The sequence below is a fragment of the Alosa pseudoharengus genome, unplaced genomic scaffold (genome assembly GCF_046254945.1).
Source record: "Alosa pseudoharengus isolate Yale_2024_CS ecotype anadromous, Long Island Sound unplaced genomic scaffold, YU_APseudo_1.1 YU_APseudo_1.1_scf_34, whole genome shotgun sequence".
NCBI lineage: Eukaryota > Metazoa > Chordata > Actinopteri > Clupeiformes > Clupeidae > Alosa > Alosa pseudoharengus.
The window spans coordinates 406,250-423,910 of NW_027468737.1; the positions used below are offsets into that span (position 1 = coordinate 406,250).

General features: G+C 40.4%; 1 protein-coding gene and 1 long non-coding RNA gene across 4 annotated transcripts in view; both read left to right on the forward strand.

The window, feature by feature from the left end:
* The first annotated feature begins 673 nt into the window (after positions 1-673).
* LOC143101393 (uncharacterized) lies at positions 674-2,743 on the forward strand. The gene is made up of 2 exons (XR_012982296.1): positions 674-1,071; positions 1,888-2,743. It is a non-coding gene; the product is annotated as an uncharacterized LOC143101393 (long non-coding RNA).
* An 8,878-nt stretch (positions 2,744-11,621) lies between these two features.
* LOC143101392 (tumor necrosis factor receptor superfamily member 5-like) overlaps positions 11,622-17,661 on the forward strand; it is a 31,343-nt gene continuing 25,303 nt past the window's right edge. For 2 of the 3 annotated variants that reach the window (XM_076264704.1, XM_076264702.1), the window contains exon 1: positions 16,722-17,109. The gene's annotated coding sequence lies outside the window, so the exon portion shown is untranslated. Of the gene's footprint in view, positions 11,860-16,721; positions 17,110-17,661 lie in introns of those variants that run through there. The other variant, XM_076264703.1, reaches the window with a different exon arrangement.

Genomic DNA, 17,661 nt, shown 5'->3' on the forward strand with positions numbered 1-17,661 from the left:
TTCCTGTTTCCATCCATTTATAGGCTTGTTTCTGCTGTGTTCTTCCTACTGTATGTATGAGATCTATATCCTTTGGCCTCCCATAACGGTGCAAGAGCAGTTTTGGTATGCAGGTGGAAAACATGACGTTGAGATGGAAAAACATGGCGCTGATTCAAAGGTGTGAATCATTCAGACAGACCAAAATAGCGGCAGCAGTCTGAGGGCTGCAACCCACACTGCTCTCCTTCCCCCTGTACCTACAGTCTGGTGGCAGCCAATCAAACACCACAAGCACTGGTTCATGCATCCGAGGGCACACACACACATTCTTGATTTATTGATTAAATACACCTCTTATGGTATCTGTAGTGATGACCAATGGTCCCTCTATTTTTTTCAACACTGGACAAATATATTTGTCTCAGCACATACTTCAGCATTGTGAGCAATTGCTAACTACAGTATGCTCCATGCTGCAACTGACCAGCAGGCTATATGACCACTTCTATAATTACAAGGGAGGGCAGCACTGGTGTTGTAAATACTGTAACTATTTCACCATCGGATGGTGCTAATACACCACATCCATATGGACAGAGAGATTAGCCAACTGTAGCCACATTTTGTAAACTGTAGAAATGTCAACTCCTCCCTGAACTATGTCCTACATGTTGCTTTCACAACACTTTAGCAGGGTTAAGGTCTAATCTATCTACTGTGTGTTTTGTCCCTTTTTTCTTCCTTTCATTGGCCTGAATCAGATTTCAGATCAGAGTTTTTGTCAAGACAACCTGCAGGGATTGAGAGAATGTTGAAAGTGCACAAGTGCAGACAAGTGTTGAAGAGTTCTTCAGGGTTGTCTTACTGGTCACATGAGGCAAGCACTGTTAAGAATCAGAGAGTGCTTTGTATTTAGAGGTCAGGAAACACGCCCAGCTCAGTACACTCGAACAAAAGGCTGCAGGACATTCCCTACTCTGGGTGTGGATAAGACAACAACACTCAGTACTGCTGTTTAATCCTAAAGGAAAAGGGATAGCAACATGTTTTCATTTCACCAGGAGATGACACCACACAGATAAATCTAGTGTAAGTGACAGAAATTTGTGACGGGATCCTATTGTACATAAACAACTTGTGTGATGGCTATGGATATAATAATCACTACGGTTTTGAATCAGTTTATTGGCCAAATTACGTTTATGTCAATATTTTGTTTAACCTGTTTACAAGCAAGTAGATATCACGTTTTGCGCATATTCTGGTTATTCCAAAATTATTACAAAAGTGTGCGCGTTGTTTCCTCTTTGGTTGTTTCGCCATGATAAGGAAAGTGTGTGAGAGACAATTGGTTCATTTTATCCTAATTATGTGCAAATTGATGTGCACACTCTTCCTTTATTAGTAAACCGAATATGGCCTTTTTCAGTATATTTTAATCAAAATAAGGCGTGTACAAGACACATGCATATTCGGTTTATTCCCAATAAACTGATTTGAAACCGTTTATTGGCTGCATGAAAACGTGATGATAGTGTATTCTGCATTGAACACTCCTGTGCATATTGACTCTAGTCAGTCTAAAGTCAGAAGTTGTTTATCAGAGTGAGACTTGTGATGAACAGAGTAAGAGTGACTTGGCCAGAAATGTGGGGAAGGAAGGAAATGTGGCAAGCAGAAGAGAACAGCTGAATGTCAGACAGTTTGAAAAGGGTTTAGTGATGAAACTCCCATAGTCCCAGCAGAGAGAAGTTTAGTATTGCTACACTGTCTGTCAGGCTTGTGGGCCTTTGGGTGCTGTCTCAGAAACACATGATTTCAAGTAGGGGGATGACGGTACTACCACAGAAAAATAGCCTGTCTGGAGTAAAGTGTGTGAATGTGTGATGGTGTCTTGTCCTATAGGAATAAGAAGCAAGAAGGCTGATGTTCTAAGTAAAAGCAAGAAGGCTGATGTTCTAAGTAAAAGCAAGAAGGCTGATGTTCTAAGTAAAAGCAAGAAGGCTGATGTTCTAAGTAAAAGCAAGAAGGCTGATGTTCTAAGTAAAAGCAAGAAGGCTGATGTTCTAAGTAAAAGCAAGAAGGCTGATGTTCTAAGTAAAAGCAAGAAGGCTGATGTTCTAAGTAAAAGCAAGAAGGCTGATGTTCTAAGTAAAAGCAAGAAGGCTGATGTTCTAAGTAAAAGCAAGAAGGCTGATGTTCTAAGTAAAAGCAAGAAGGCTGATGTTCTAAGTAAAAGCAAGAAGGCTGATGTTCTAAGTAAAAGCAAGAAGGCTGATGTTCTAAGTAAAAGCAAGAAGGCTGATGTTCTAAGTAAAAGCAAGAAGGCTGATGTTCTAAGTAAAAGCAAGAAGGCTGATGTTCTAAGTAAAAGCAACGCCTTTCTTCAGTGGTAAGAAGGAAACAAGTGCTCAGTTCTGGGCTTGTGTGACCCATGACCACATATAATGACTCCAGAGAGTCTAGAACATTCCTTCAAATCCAGTCTCAAAACATATTTTTTCTCACTTGCTTTTAGTACAGAATGATGTTTTTTGGTCTTGTTTTATTTTTCTTACTTATTTTTATTTTTCTATCTATTTTCTTGTCGCTGCTACTAATGCTGTCTTGCCACAAATAATCACACTTAGTTTGTGTAGATCTATGGCCTTTGTGTAGATGTATGCTCTTATTGTTATGACTAGTTAACTTTTTCTTTGTTCACACTTTGGCTCAACCCCTGTTGTTTTTAAATGTGCTATAAATAAATGACTTGACTTGACTAGAACAGTGCTGAAGTGAGTTGGACTCTGTGTTCACCAGCTGTGTTGGGGCTGACCAGTGAAATCATTCATTAGAGGAGGATATTTTCAACATGGCTCAGGAACAGGACAGCTTTTGACATCCACTCTTTTTATGTTTTGGAGCGTTTTAGCCTATTAGCCTGCACTACAGTTCCCCCTGAATCCAGTCTTGAGGATAATTGTGTTGCTCAACATCGCACAAAGGTCATGGTCATTCAATCCCACACAAACGTTTGAAACTATCCGGTGTGCCCCAGAAACCAGCAATTATTATTATTAATCAATTAATTATTATTAATTATTATTATTAATCAATTACGCGATACATTTGGGTAGGCCCACCCATTTAGTGCTAAGGTGAGAAATCTGTGTGTTCTTCACATTGTCTATCTCAAACCGTTAACCCAACTAACTTCATAGATACTTGCTGGGTAGACCAGACTGTATTGTAGAGGTTGTATTTATGGAACTGTATTGTAGAGGTTGTATTTTTAGACTGCATGTTGGGGACTTTGTTGACACTCTCTGTACCGCAGAATGATAATTATACATAAATATAAAAAAATAAAAATACACAGCTGCAAAGTGAATGGGTCTTACAGGTGAAATCACCTGTGGGAGATGCCATCTGACAGTGATGCTACAAATGCTACTTATCCATCTGCCAGACGGGACAGTCCAAGGTGTCGCATCAGACCTCCTCCTCGCCATCTCCTCTGTCCAGCCCCAACCAAACAAGCTCTGAACCGCGACCCCTCCCCGCACCTACACGGCCTAAGGTCAACAGTGTCCATCTGACAGTGAGTTTAGAGTTTTAAATGCCATGGAAGGCTTCTCTCGATCTGTCACCTGATTATCACATGCGCAGCATCTGATAAAGGGGAAAGAATAAGGAAATATGCAGTCACATGACTGTCACGTGATTCAGCAACTACATGTGGTCTGGAGTTTCCCCTCTAATCAAAGATATGACATATTAATATCATGACTATGGTGATACCACAAAACAATTCATCAAAATACATAGGCGACTCAGTGGTTAGAAATACCTGAATATACAGTGACAGTCTATTATTTCTGCAGCAGTGAATAAATAGGTTATATTGTAACGATTTGATAGCGACACAGTCAGTTATCCAATCAAAAAGTGTATTAGCTGAGAACGAGAGCAGAGATACAGACACAGAATACAACACACACGGAGCAGGTCAAGTACACACATACAGGGGAGGATGCAGCCCCCCACACAAAAAGGATCACGCACGAGGGAGAACTAAAAGGGAAACATGTTACAATAAAGACGCTAACATTACACTTATAACTTAGGAGAAATACAGACATAAACCCAAATGTTCGCTCCCGTATCCCAGCATGCCCTGCGTGGGAGAACGCTAACAATGTCTTGTGCGCCGACGTTACAATATATGTAAGGGATAATGTATTGTCGGCCGGTAATTATCAGAAAATAAGTCCCGACAGGGAGAACAGAACCCCGACGCGCAGCGGAAATATAAGAATGACCCTGGAATACAGTAGAAAATAGATCTCCTTTCTTGACCTATTGATCAGTAAAGAGGACAACAGAGTCTTGCACTCCTCCATTTTCAGAAAAACTACAGATCGTAATACACTTCTCAGAAGTGAAATAGTTTTATTGGGGTCCTATACCCCAAATTATAATTAATTTATCTTGATGAACTTTGTTTAATGTGGGCACTACTGTAATTCGCTTCTCACTCTGCATGCTAATAATTTTTGTAGGCAAACCATACATTACATATTGTAACATTGTCAGGAGATGGGTCAACCAAATAGCCTATTTAACAATAAAAATAAGATAGACTTTATCCAAAGAAGTAATTAGAATAAGTCAGGCTCCGTGTTAAACTGTCCATCAATGCCACAATTATTGTAGCTAGTGCCTCGTGTTGTAGGCTAGTGCCCACATTTATTCACAGTATCGAAAGGGGAGATAAAACAGAATTCATCAAGATAAATTAATTATAATTTTGGGTATTGGGTATCCAGCATGCAGGATTTTTAAAATACCAACCCCCACAGTGGTACGTAATTAACAACATTTACTGTGTGTGTACGGAGCCCCCAAAGGGACATGCTGGGAAACTATTCTTGTGTTGGGAATTATTTTGGAACTCCTATTGACTTCCCTCACAAATAAATACCTTTGTGTCAGGGATGGTATGCCTAACTTTCCCCCTTTGAACGTAACCTGCTACAAACACAATAACATACTAGGTGACCTCTTTTACTAGTAGTAGATAAGTATGACCAATTTCACTGTGTGAAGTGTCAGCTGGTTAGTGGTGACGGGAGACTTGGCGTCCTCCGTGAACAGACCGGTCCACAAAGAGGAGGAATGAGGGAAATGAATCCACCCAGTGGAATCATCAACGAGACAGTTCTGTATTTCATACAAATTCCTTTGTCAACTACGATCGAGCAATACAAGGGTGAGTTCATAAATTCAATCTGATACGAGACGAGCTGTTTACAATATGGACGCCACTACAGCGCTTGTGAAACAGAGTTAAAACGTTTTAGTCCATGAGCCACAGGCCCAAAAAGGGGCGTGTCACTACCACTTGGGGGGGCAAATTCTCACTATATTTTTCTGAAAGCTACATATCTCTGGAGTATAAAATGGTATGATAGCAAGTTGGATCTTGTAGCTTTGTGGCTGTACAGGCCTTCAAAGTTGACCTCTGATTTGAAAAAAGGAAATTCCGCCTATTGGCTTTTTTTTGTTAAACCACTCATAAGAGCCCAGAAAATAATCCAAACCTTATTATTACTGATGCATATGTGGTGTTTGATGTTGGCATACATATTTTGAATCATTATGTGATTTTGCCTTCATTTTGGTTGATAAAATTCAAGATTTATGTGTAATAATGTGCAAATCTACGTTTTCAGAGACACAACGTGTTGCAGCACTAATTGAAATGCCCACTACCTCATTAATCAATGTATTTCTACCTTCCTACCTCCCAGCAGAGACTTGAAATACAAATGATTACATAGGTCTGCATTGCTATGCTATTTACTATTTGTAAATGTACTATTTGTAAATGTACTATTCGGAAACACCCCAAAATTCAGTAAATTAGTATTTTATTGAAACTACCCATAAGAGATATTCCAAGATCAAAACATCATGATTACCAATCACATATTACCTTACATTCAAGGAATACCATATGAAAATTGTTCACATCACCACATGTACCCAGCTTAACATAAATATCATAATTTTATAATGTCCAGGGCACATGAAATACATACAGTAATTTCCTGTGTATTAGCCGTATTGTGTATAAGCCACAGGACAGTGTTTTATGCAAGTTAAAAGAAACAAAACCATATACCATATTAACTGCCCCCGTGTATTAACCTCATAGCTGAAGAAATGTTGTATATATCATTGTATAATCATTGTATAAGCTGCAGCTAATAGTTGCGAAATTATGGTAATTGCATCACAGCTGCTAAAATGATCTACATTATACATTTCAGTTGTACTTTTGACTAGTAAGAATGTGGGAATGAGATGTAGATGAACTGGTTCGTGAAAATATTCATACTTTACACATTGTTATCATTATGTACAATTATTATTATTATCATACTTAAAATTGTCTTTCATCTGATGTTAAAATAATTTCCATTGAAAAGAAATAATAACTATTTTCCAAGACTTGATCTACAAGTACATACATTTAAAACAGTTTTAAAAATTCCACACAGTTAGATCTGATGAGACAGAAACTGAAATTGGATCAATCCATTTTCAGAGGAACATGAGTTCATTTGCATATCTACAGCAGGCAAAGCAACACTAGGTTAGGGATGATCTGATTCAGGCTCATACTACAGGCAAAGATCATGATATAGAGGCTGGAGTCAGATACACCTAAGCACAAATTCCATGATACATTGACAAAGCAAAAATTAAATACATTTACGAGCATGAGTCAAAAAAGAAAACACAGGCACATGGCAAGACCATCATGTTAAAGACTGGACATGAGAGAAGTCTTTTGTCACCCTTTGGACCTTAACCATGGTCATTGGCGACACTTGGAAGGAAAACCTCTAAAGCAGCACTTGCAAAGCATTTGCAGAAACTTGCATCACTATCAGATAATCTTCCAGATGAATATAATACAGCAACAATCATTGATGGAATGTCTCTGGTCCAGAAGGTCAATAACAATGTCTCAGTTTATGCAGACATTGTTGCTGCTATTCATAGCATGATCCGTAAAGAGGCAAAGCAGAGGCAGATATTTTTTTTGATTAAATTAGATTAGATTTAACTTTATTGTCATTGTGCAGAGAACAAGTACAGAGACAACGAAATGCAGTTTGTGTCTAACCAGAAGTGCAAAAAAGCAGAAAAGTACAATGTGATATACACAGTATAGGCAGGTGGTGCATAGACAGGACAAGAAATATAGTGCAGTGTAGACAGTAGTATACAGTTGTTTTGCAGAAGGTGGTTTAGAGTAGCATAAATTAAATATAAATATATGCAGTGTATTAGCAGTTACCTTATAAGAGCAGAATAAATATGGCTATGTACTGTAATATGAACAATGTATGAACAACATGTACAGGTATGTGCAATGTAGTGGCGGTACCATTATAGTAGTAGTAAGAGCAATATAGATATATGCAGTGTATTAACAGAATATATTACAGAAAAACTGAATAAATATGGATATTTAGTATGAACCATATAGACAGATAGGTACAGTATGTACAACTATGTGCAGTGTTGTAACAGTACCATTGTAGTGCAGAAACAGTAACATTACAATAGTATTAATAATAAGTGTATGTGCAGGATGAAAAGCAGTAGAATATGGCTATGTACAGTATAAGTGTAATTACAGTATGAACATTTGTAAATAAATAGATAGATGGTATAGATGGGTGGGATAGGGTAGTGCAGTTGTGGGGGGGGCTAGGGGATGTCCGCCTCCTTGTTGTCCCTGTCAAGGTTGCCATGGTCGTGGACACCTCAACAGGCACAGGCAAGGAGGCATCAGGCGGGGGCAGGGCAGGGGGTGATGGGGGCTTAGTTTGTTGGATGTCACCGGGATGCAGAGCTAGAGTTCTGTAGGGTGACAGCCGCAGGAAAGAAGCTTCCTCTGAACCTGCTGGTTCAGATGCGGAGAGACCTGTAACCTCCCGGAGGGGAGTGGGGTGAACAGTCTGTGGTTGGGTCTTTGATGATGCGCCTTACGCAAGCATCGCTTGCCCTGGATGGCCTCGATGGAGGGGAGTGAGGACCCGGTGATGTGTTGGGCAGTTTTCACCACCCTCTGCAGTGCTTTCCGGTCGTGGGCAGAGCAGTTGCCATATTGTGTGATACAGTTGGTGAGGATTGCCAGTTGCCAGTTGTGTGACACAGTTGGTGAGGATGCTCTCGATGTTGCAGCGGTAGACGTTCACCAGGATCTGAGGAGACAGATGGACCTCAGAAAGAAGAGACGCTGGTGAGCCTTTTTGATCAGGGTAGAGGTGTTGAGGGTCCAAGAGAGGTCCTTAGAGATGTGGACACCCAGAAACTTGAAGCTGGTGACATGCTCCACCTCAGTCCTGTTGATGAAAATGGGTGTGTGTGCTAGCTTTAGACTTCCTGAAGTCCACAATGAGCTCTTTGGTCTTCTTGGTGTTGAGAGCCAGGTTGTTATCAGTGCACCACGATGTTAGGTGCTGGACCTCTCCCTGTAGGCCGTCTCATCGTTATTGCTGATGAGCCCAATCACCGTAGTGTCATCTGCAAACTTGACAATGGTGTTAGATAGATAGATAGATAGATAGATACTTTATTGATCCCCAGGGGAAATTCAAGGAAAATTTAGTGATAACCTTCATGCAGTCCCATGTCTCCTTCAGGTTATTTTCCTGCAGCTTCTGTTCCACCTTCCTTCTGTAGTCCTCCTTAGCTTCCTTCAGCCTGAATTTGAGTTCCCCTTGCACGCGCCTCAGCTCTGCCATGTCCCCCTCTCTGAACGCCCTCTTTTTCCTGTTAAGAAGGGTCTTGACATTGCTGGTTATCCAAGGCTTGTTGTTGGGAAAGCAGCGTACAGTTCTGGTGGGAACAACAATGTCCATGCAGAAGTTCAGGTAATCAGTTGTGCACTGTGTGACCTCCTCCAAGTCCTCTCCATTCTGCAACACACTCCAGTCAGTACACTCGAAGCAGTCTCTCAGAGTCTCATCCACTTCGGGTGTCCACTTCCTGAAGGTGCGTGTGGGAGCTGGTAGCCTCTGTACTTTGGGCTTGTACATTGGCTGGAGATGAATGAGGTTGTGGTCTGACTTCCCCAGTGGGGGAAGGGGGTTTGCACTGTATGCATCCCTCACGTTTGCATACAAGAGGTCTATTGTCCTGTTTTTCCTTGTAGGGCAGTCAACATACTGGTAAAAATTCGTGAGTGTGGAATCCAGTGTTATGTGATTGAAGTCGCCAGAGATCACAAAAAAGGCGTCAGTGTGTTGGGTTTGAAGCCTTGCGATTGTGGAGTGGATGACGTCACACGCTGTATCCGGAAGAGCTTGAGGTGGAACGTAAACACAGACAGCAATTGCGTGCGAGAACTCCCTCGGCATGTAGTACGGACGGAGACTAACCGCTAATAACTCCACATCCTTACAGCATACAGTCTCCTTTACTGTTACATGTCCGGGATTGCACCATCTATTGTTAATGTACAGCACCAGACCGCCTCCCTTCTTTTTGCCAGAAAGTTTACAGTCTCTGTCCAAACGAGCTACACTAAAGCCAGGCAGCTCAACGTTAGAAGTGGGGATATGGCTTGTTAGCCACGTCTCCGTAAAGCATAACAAACTACATTCCCTGTACAACTTCTGATATCTTACCAGGGCATCCAGTTCGTCAGTCTTATTAGCCAGTGAGTTCACGTTTCCCATCACAATCGATGGAACTGAGGGCTTGTATCTCCACTTGTTCTCCCGACGCCTCGTCTTCACTTTAACTCCCGCTCTGCAACCCCGAAAGCACCACAGTTCCTCTGGAATGTTATCGCGAACACAGCCGGTGTTGTGTGCCTTCTGGTTTTTCCCACCTACTGGTTTCCTTGCGCGTGCTCGCGTTGCTCACCACAGCTGCAGGAGTTGTCAAACATTCGCAAACAAGTTGTTTTCGGCGGATTTGAAGTCGCATTTCATATCTATCCCATGATCATTACACTACAATCACTCGTACAAAATACATGTAAAATAAAGGCTATAATTTTGCCCTTTATAGCATTAAAATGGATTCGAACCTGCAATAAATACGCACACCTATGAACCAGACCAACCTATTCAGCGCATTATCTCTTTGAGCCACTCCAATTCGCTGAAAAACGTCATCAATCACCTATTAATTAACCACACAAGCAACATTTTGTCTTGCATTAGGTGACACAAATGGTATTGCCTTTATCTTATAACTCCTTGTCGGAGCGACTATCAGGCCTATGGTTTTGAAAAGTCAAAAGTTCCCTGACAAAGACATTCGTAAGAATGTTTATTGACTTGAAAAATACGCTAATTTTTGCAAACTCCCTTCATTCAACCCTTGAAGACATCGCGGTCTGGTGCACTAAAATGTAGATCGTTTCTTCTGTCGTAGGCTACCATTTAATTTCTAAGAATTTAGGTCTACTAGACTACTACTACTACTACTAGACCTACAATAACGTCATCACCAAATACATATTTTATTTTTATTTGATCAACCACAAAGAGTAGCATACTGTGCACAGTGCACTGACGGCCGTAGCAGCCTAAGGTAACCAGTTGTTTTAGATGAAGGGCAACCACTTGTTTCAGATAGCCTGGACAACATGTTACCTGGGTGTTGCCTACGTTATTAATTGATGGTAGCCTACAATAGTTAATTGTATCGCGTAACAGCCAGGTATTAGTTGGCTCAAGGAGTAGGGAATCAGGCTGGAGAGAGTCGTGTATGTATTGCTTTTGCGGTATCGAATCCAGTTTAATGCTAGTTTTCAAAACATATATTTTTTTACGTCTTTTGTCCGAGTGGCTGTAATGTAGTCGAGCGCTCATGGCGTATATGAAAAGCGACTTCAAACCGCCTAAAAACAACTTGTTTGTAAATGTCTGACAACTGCTGCAGCGCATGCACGCGCAAGGAAACCAGTAGGTGGAGAAACCAGAAGGCACACAACACCGGCATTCCGTCGTAGTGCGATCAGCTGGTTCCTTGTGTACACAAGCTTGCTGTCGCTGGAGCGTTGTAATATGACCGTATCCATGGGATAGAATAAAAACACTCCTCAAAGTGTGTAAAAAGTGTGTAATCCAAAAAGTTACGAAGTAAAAAGTAAACAAAAAGACGTAGAAACAAACACTAAGACATGGAGCTGCTGAGAAGGCTGCCACACTTGACGGCGCCGGAACCGGAACCGGTTAGAGCCATGTACAGGTGTGCAGTCGTAGGTGAAGAGGGAGTAGAGGAGAGGGCTCAGCACACATCCCTGTGGTACACTGGTGTTCGATGGTTGAGGAGGTGAGGTCTCAGGTGAGACTGAGGTCTGTTGGTTAGGAAGTCCAGAATCCATAAGTTTGGTTTTTCTTTTATCACATACACATATATTGGTAGATGTTTTTTCTTTACCTTGACATGTTTCGACGTATACTTCCGTCTTCATCAAAAGGTCACACGGTGGAGTAGTGTGACGCGTGTTTATCAGCTGATGTTGTTACGGAGGTGTGATCCACCTGTCAGTTTTTTGACAGGTGGACCACACCTCCTGCATGCCAGTCATTAAGCAGGAGAACAACCGATACCACCGCTGGATAAAGGAGGCGATTGAAATGAGAATGCGGAGCCCAAAGACGATGAACAGAGATGAGGGAGCATATATGCTCTCCCATACCTTGAGTGCCGTCCTGGGGGGCGGCTGACTGACAGCAGGAGGTGACAGGTGGATCACACCTCCGTAACTACATCAGCTGATAAAAACAAGTCACACTACTCCACCGTGTGACCTTCTGATGAAGATGGAAGTATATGTCGAAACATGTCAAGGTAAAGAAAAAACATACCAATATATGTGTATGTGATAAAAGAAAAAACAAACTTATTTATCTCAAGTGTAGACACAATGAATGCAATACAAGTAGTCCAGAATCCAGTTACAGAGGGAGGTATTGATGCCCAGTTCACTGAGTTTGGTGATCAGTTTGGAGGGGATGATGGTGTTGAAAGCTGAGCTGAAGTCAATGAACAGCATTGTCATATAGGTGTTGCTATTGTCAAGGTGGGACAGGGCAGAGTGAAGTGCCATAGAGATGGCATCCTCTGTGCTCCTGTTCTGACGATGAATTCAATGAATAGATTAAAGATCCTTAGTACTCGTTTCAGCTACAATTTAAAAAACATTTGTACTGCAGACCTATGTATGTCATCATTTAACATTAATTTCAACTCGCAATTGAAAGTAAGGAAGGTAGAATAGTAATGATCAATAAGGTCTGCATTCAGGTATTGCCATAACATGTTGCTCTGAAAACTCAAATTAGCTTTTTTTTGCACATAAATCTTGAATTTTATCAACCAAAATGAAGAGCAAAATCACATAATGAGTTAAAATATGTATGCCAACATCAAACACCACATATGCATCAGTAATAATAAGATTTGGATTATTATCTGGGCTCTTATGAGTGTTTTAACAAAAAAAGCCAATAGGCGGAATTTCCTTTTTTTTCAAATCAGAGGTCAACTTTGAAGGCCTGTACAGCCACAAAGCTACAAGATCCAACTTGCTATCATACCATTTTATACTCCAGAGATATGTAGCTTTCAGAAAAATATAGTGAGAATTTGCCCCCCCAAATGGTAGTGACGACCCCCTGTGGCTCATGGACTATTTTGAGTGTGCTCGGAGTGGCAATTTACCAACTCACCCGAAGTTCCCAAATGGACTCTGTTCCTTTCCTTTAAAGAAAACTGGATTTAAACTGAAAGTGTGTCCCACTGTTCGGTGGAGCCTACACTGTCCGTGCGCACTTGTGTGTCTGTCATTCTCAGTCCTTGGTAAGCACACATTTTTTTACTGAACATTTTTAGTGATTAGGCTACATAATAACCTTAATAATAACATAGGCTACTTAATAATCATAAATTAACCATTTAGAGTGTGTTAGGCCAGTGTTTTTCAACATTTTTTGTGCCACGGCACACTTTTGACACTTAAAATGTCCCACGGCACACTAACATCCTGTGTGAAGAAAAAATAAACATACCATAGCCTAAAATTTCAAATAATACATAGATATGGCCTTATTATGGCTTCTATGCAAGACCTGCTCAATAAAACAAGCACCCTCTGATTCATTTGCAGGTGACTATATCTAATTTAATTGTTGTTATGAACTGGATATGTGATGATTTGGTGAATACTGGATATGGGGCCCCCATTGTACAATGCCTGCATACCACAAATAGTGCAATCATACAATCAATGAGGGCATGTTGGTATGGTATTTGATGCAACAGTTGCTTTTCTGGACCAGTGAGTGACATTTGGGTAATTTTCTGCGGCACACCTGATGATCTCTCACGGCACACTAGTGTGCCCCGGCACAGTGGTTGAAAAACACTGGCCTAGGCTACATTGTTTAGTCCAGTTATATCAAGTAGCCATGCATGCACGCTCGATTTACACAACTTCCAAATGTCCATGTGGTAGAGCTTAACCTTTCAAAAATAGAAGTAGGCCTATAGAAATGTTTTGTCCGACAGTGCACCAAGCATGGATTTACACATTCACTAGCTCCAAAGAATGTATGAAGATTATACGATTAAAAATGTTTTAACTTCACATGCGTGTGGTTCTAGGAATCGTGCTACTCTGCGTCACTTACGTTCGGTGGTGGTGTAACGTGCAGCGAGACGGCATAGGAAAAGAAATACAGGCTTGCGTGTTCGCAGGTTCGCTTCCCATACGAAGTATTAGGGCTATATTGTTTATCACCTTGATAATGGCATTTTTAGTTATAATCTTTGATGAAAGACATAGGGCCTATGTCTACTGCTGATAAAGGGTCATGCACATTTGGTAGGCTGTTCAGTGACAGCTTTGCCAGTGGGCTATATTATATCTGATGCAAGCCAAAGGATAATTATTCTGTAGCCTATAATTAAAACTGCTTCATGTGTCGACGATTGTTCATGAATGTCAAATCAACAGTGTGCTACACAGATTAAATACTAGGCATACATTGAATTGAAAGCCATTGAATTCAAAGCCATTGCATTTCAGATAATTTTATTTCAAACACGTTGGGACTTATGGGAGACAATAGGCTATTATGTTGATACTAATTTATTTTATGACCACCTACCTAGACAATAATTTGGAGTGAACTATTTTAATCTAAGAACGTAAGCTAGGCTATAGATAGTTTTGAATACTCTGGGTGTGGATAAGACAACAACACTCAGTACTGCTGTTTAAGCAAATTGGATTTAAACGGATTTTTAAAGTGTCGTATTGCTCAGATGATCCTCGGATTGCTCGGATGTTAATCAGTCGTTTGGTAAGCATGACATTTTCTATTGAGCTACTGCTTTAGTGATTATAGGCTACATAATAACCTCATCAAGTTCATCATTTAGCATGTGTTACATTGTTTTGCCCAGTTAGTCTAAGTAAGCCTGAGTTACTGTTTTTCTCAGTCGCTTTGGTGCATTTCTTGAATCATTATCAACGTTTGCTCAACAGTTAGTGCATTTCTCAAACCATTTACAGCAAACTGCACCGCATAGTGGATTACCTGCAAAAGCGCGTAGGCCTATCTTGATCAAAATGCTTTGTTTATGCCTCAAAGGCAAATACTATTTATACTAATGAAGCTGTCAGTGCAATCAAAATGACAAGTCTTGACGCCATGTGACCAATATATAGTAAAACACCTTGGTCAGAGCTGTACATCTTTCTATGCATCGTGACGTTCCTTTTTATCAGGTAACATGTATATATTCTAGACAGACTATGACAACTAGTTATGACTAGTTCAACACATTTACAGTAATGACTCAAGCAATGAAATCAGGCCAGTTTGTTTTATGGAGAAGGACTGTTCAGCATGGAACCAATAGGGCCTATAGTGCATTTTGACCAACATTAGCATGTGAAATTGTAAAAAACAGCAGACATTTGTACAAAACCAGTTGCAAGGATGTACTAAAGTATTGCTGTGAAAAACTGTAATGCCGATGTCATGTGCACGCTCGATTTACACAACTTCAAATATTTTCATTTTCAGTAGCCTATAGCCTTTGGAGTTGTTAACAACTCTGTCATTATATAACAGTTTGGAACTATTCTTGGCTACAACAACATTAGACTTTGTTTAGGGTTGAAATACTTTTGAGAAGGTAGGCTGTATGTGTTTCAAAATATATATTTATATTTCTAAACCATCAGTTATGCACTTTCCTTGATGGTTCTGTGCACTAGTGGCTGAGAAGTTGTACTAATTTGAACAATGAATTAAATAGCGCATCGCTTCACATGAAGCGCCCAGGACAAAAAATGTAATCTAAGGCCTAGTAGAAATTAAAGCTGAACAGACTGCCGCGGCCTCATGCATCAAGAACAAAGGTGCAAGTAACACGGATATCTACGTTTGGCGGAATAGGCGGACGTTTGGACAGAGCCCCCATTTGTTACCCGGCTCAAAGGTAACAAAGAAATGGGGCAGGAGACAGTGCGACAATACACGTCAAGGGTTTAATTATGTGAAAACATATCTAATACAAAATAACTTTAACAACAACAGAACAAAACACAACGCAAAGCTCCCGCCACTTCTCTGGAAGGCCAGGCCAAATTTATCCGGCAAGGTGGGACACGCCCCGTACGCTGGCACACCCCCTATCCCGGGACACGCGGGATCAGGCCTACGAGAGGAGAGGCAGACAAAATAAGTAGAGAACAGCCGAGAGGTCAAAGTGGCCGTAACACTTGTGTAGCCTTATTACAAAACAAATTAGTAAAGTTCCTGTTTCATAACTGGATTTAGGCCTGGCAGCCAGACTGTAGTCTACCGGGCAGCACCAGGCGCGCAACTGAAGCCGAGTAGTCTACCACAAAAACAGACCCCAATAGAAACAAAGAGCCTAGACTACACCACAGCTTTCTGTCGTCATGACCATATGCTACCCTCTGATGGATAAAAGCTTTAGTTGTAATTTTTTCATGAAAATCTAAATAATGAAAATACCTAAAGCAAAGGGTTTGTTAAATTCCTCTGTAGGCCTGTGATGTAGGTACATTCCTGCTTTGTTATATTCACTTTTGAAATTAGACCATAGGATTAAAGGTGATGTACAACATTTATTGTAATAAATCATAAAATTACCATAATATGCCATCAGAGAGAGAAAGGCAAGGAGTCTCAACTGTCTGAGTTTCACAAATATGTGGGACTCCATCAATCCAAATATAAGAATGACCCTGGAATACAGTAGAAAATAGATCTCCTTTCTTGACCTATTGATCAGTAAAGAGGACAACAGAGTCTTGCACTCCTCCATTTTCAGAAAAACTACAGATCGTAATACACTTCTCAGAAGTGAAATAGTTTTATTGGGGTCCTATACCCCAAATTATAATTAATTTATCTTGATGAACTTTGTTTAATGTGGGCACTACTGTAATTCGCTTCTCACTCTGCATGCTAATAATTTTTGTAGGCAAACCATACATTACATATTGTAACATTGTCAGGAGATGGGTCAACCAAATAGCCTATTTAAGAATAAAAATAAGAGACTTTATCCAAAGAAGTAATTAGAATAAGTCAGGCTCCGTGTTAGTAGTAGATAAGTATGACCAATTTCACTGTGTGAAGTGTCAGCTGGTTAGTGGTGACGGGAGACTTGGCGTCCTCAGTGAACAGACCGGTCCACAAAGAGGAGGAATGAGGGAAATTAATCCACCCAGTGGAATCATCAACGAGACAGTTCTGTATTTCATACAAATTCCTTTGTCAACTACGATCGAGCAATACAAGGGTGAGTTCATAAATTCAATCTGATACGAGACGAGCTGTTTACAATATGGACGCCACTGCAGCGCTTGTGAAACAGGGTTAAAACGTTTTGAGTGTGCTCGGAGTGGCAATTTACCAACTCACCCGAAGTTCCCAAATGGACTCTGTTTCTTTCCTTTAAAGAAAACTGGATTTAAACTTAAAGTGTGTCCCACTGTTCGGTGGAGCCTACACTGTCCGTGCGCACTTGTGTGTCTGTCATTCTCAGTCCTTGGTAAGCACACATTTTTTTACTGAACATTTTTAGTGATTAGGCTACATAATAACCTTAATAATAACATAGGCTACTTAATAATCATAAATTAACCATTTAGAGTGTGTTAGCCTAGGCTACATTGTTTAGTCCAGTTATATCAAGTAGCCATGCATGCACGCTCGATTTACACAACTTCCAAATGTCCATGTGGTAGAGCTTATGTGGGAGTGACAACACTGTCATTATATAACATTTTATGTAATTGTTCTTGGCTACAATAGCATTAGGCTAGACTTTGTTTATGGTAGGTTGAAACTCTTGAGAAGGTAGGTTGTGTGTGTGTGTGTGCTTGCTTTCTACTTGCTAAATTGGGTTATTTATGGCTATATAAAAAGCTCAACATATAAGCATATGTTTATATATATATGTATTATATTATATTATATATATGTTTATATATATGTATTATATTATATATATATATGTATTTCTATTCCTAAACAATCAACCTCTTTCTTAGTGGTTTCTGTTGTCATGTTCAAACCAACATGCTACTCTCTGGTGGATAAA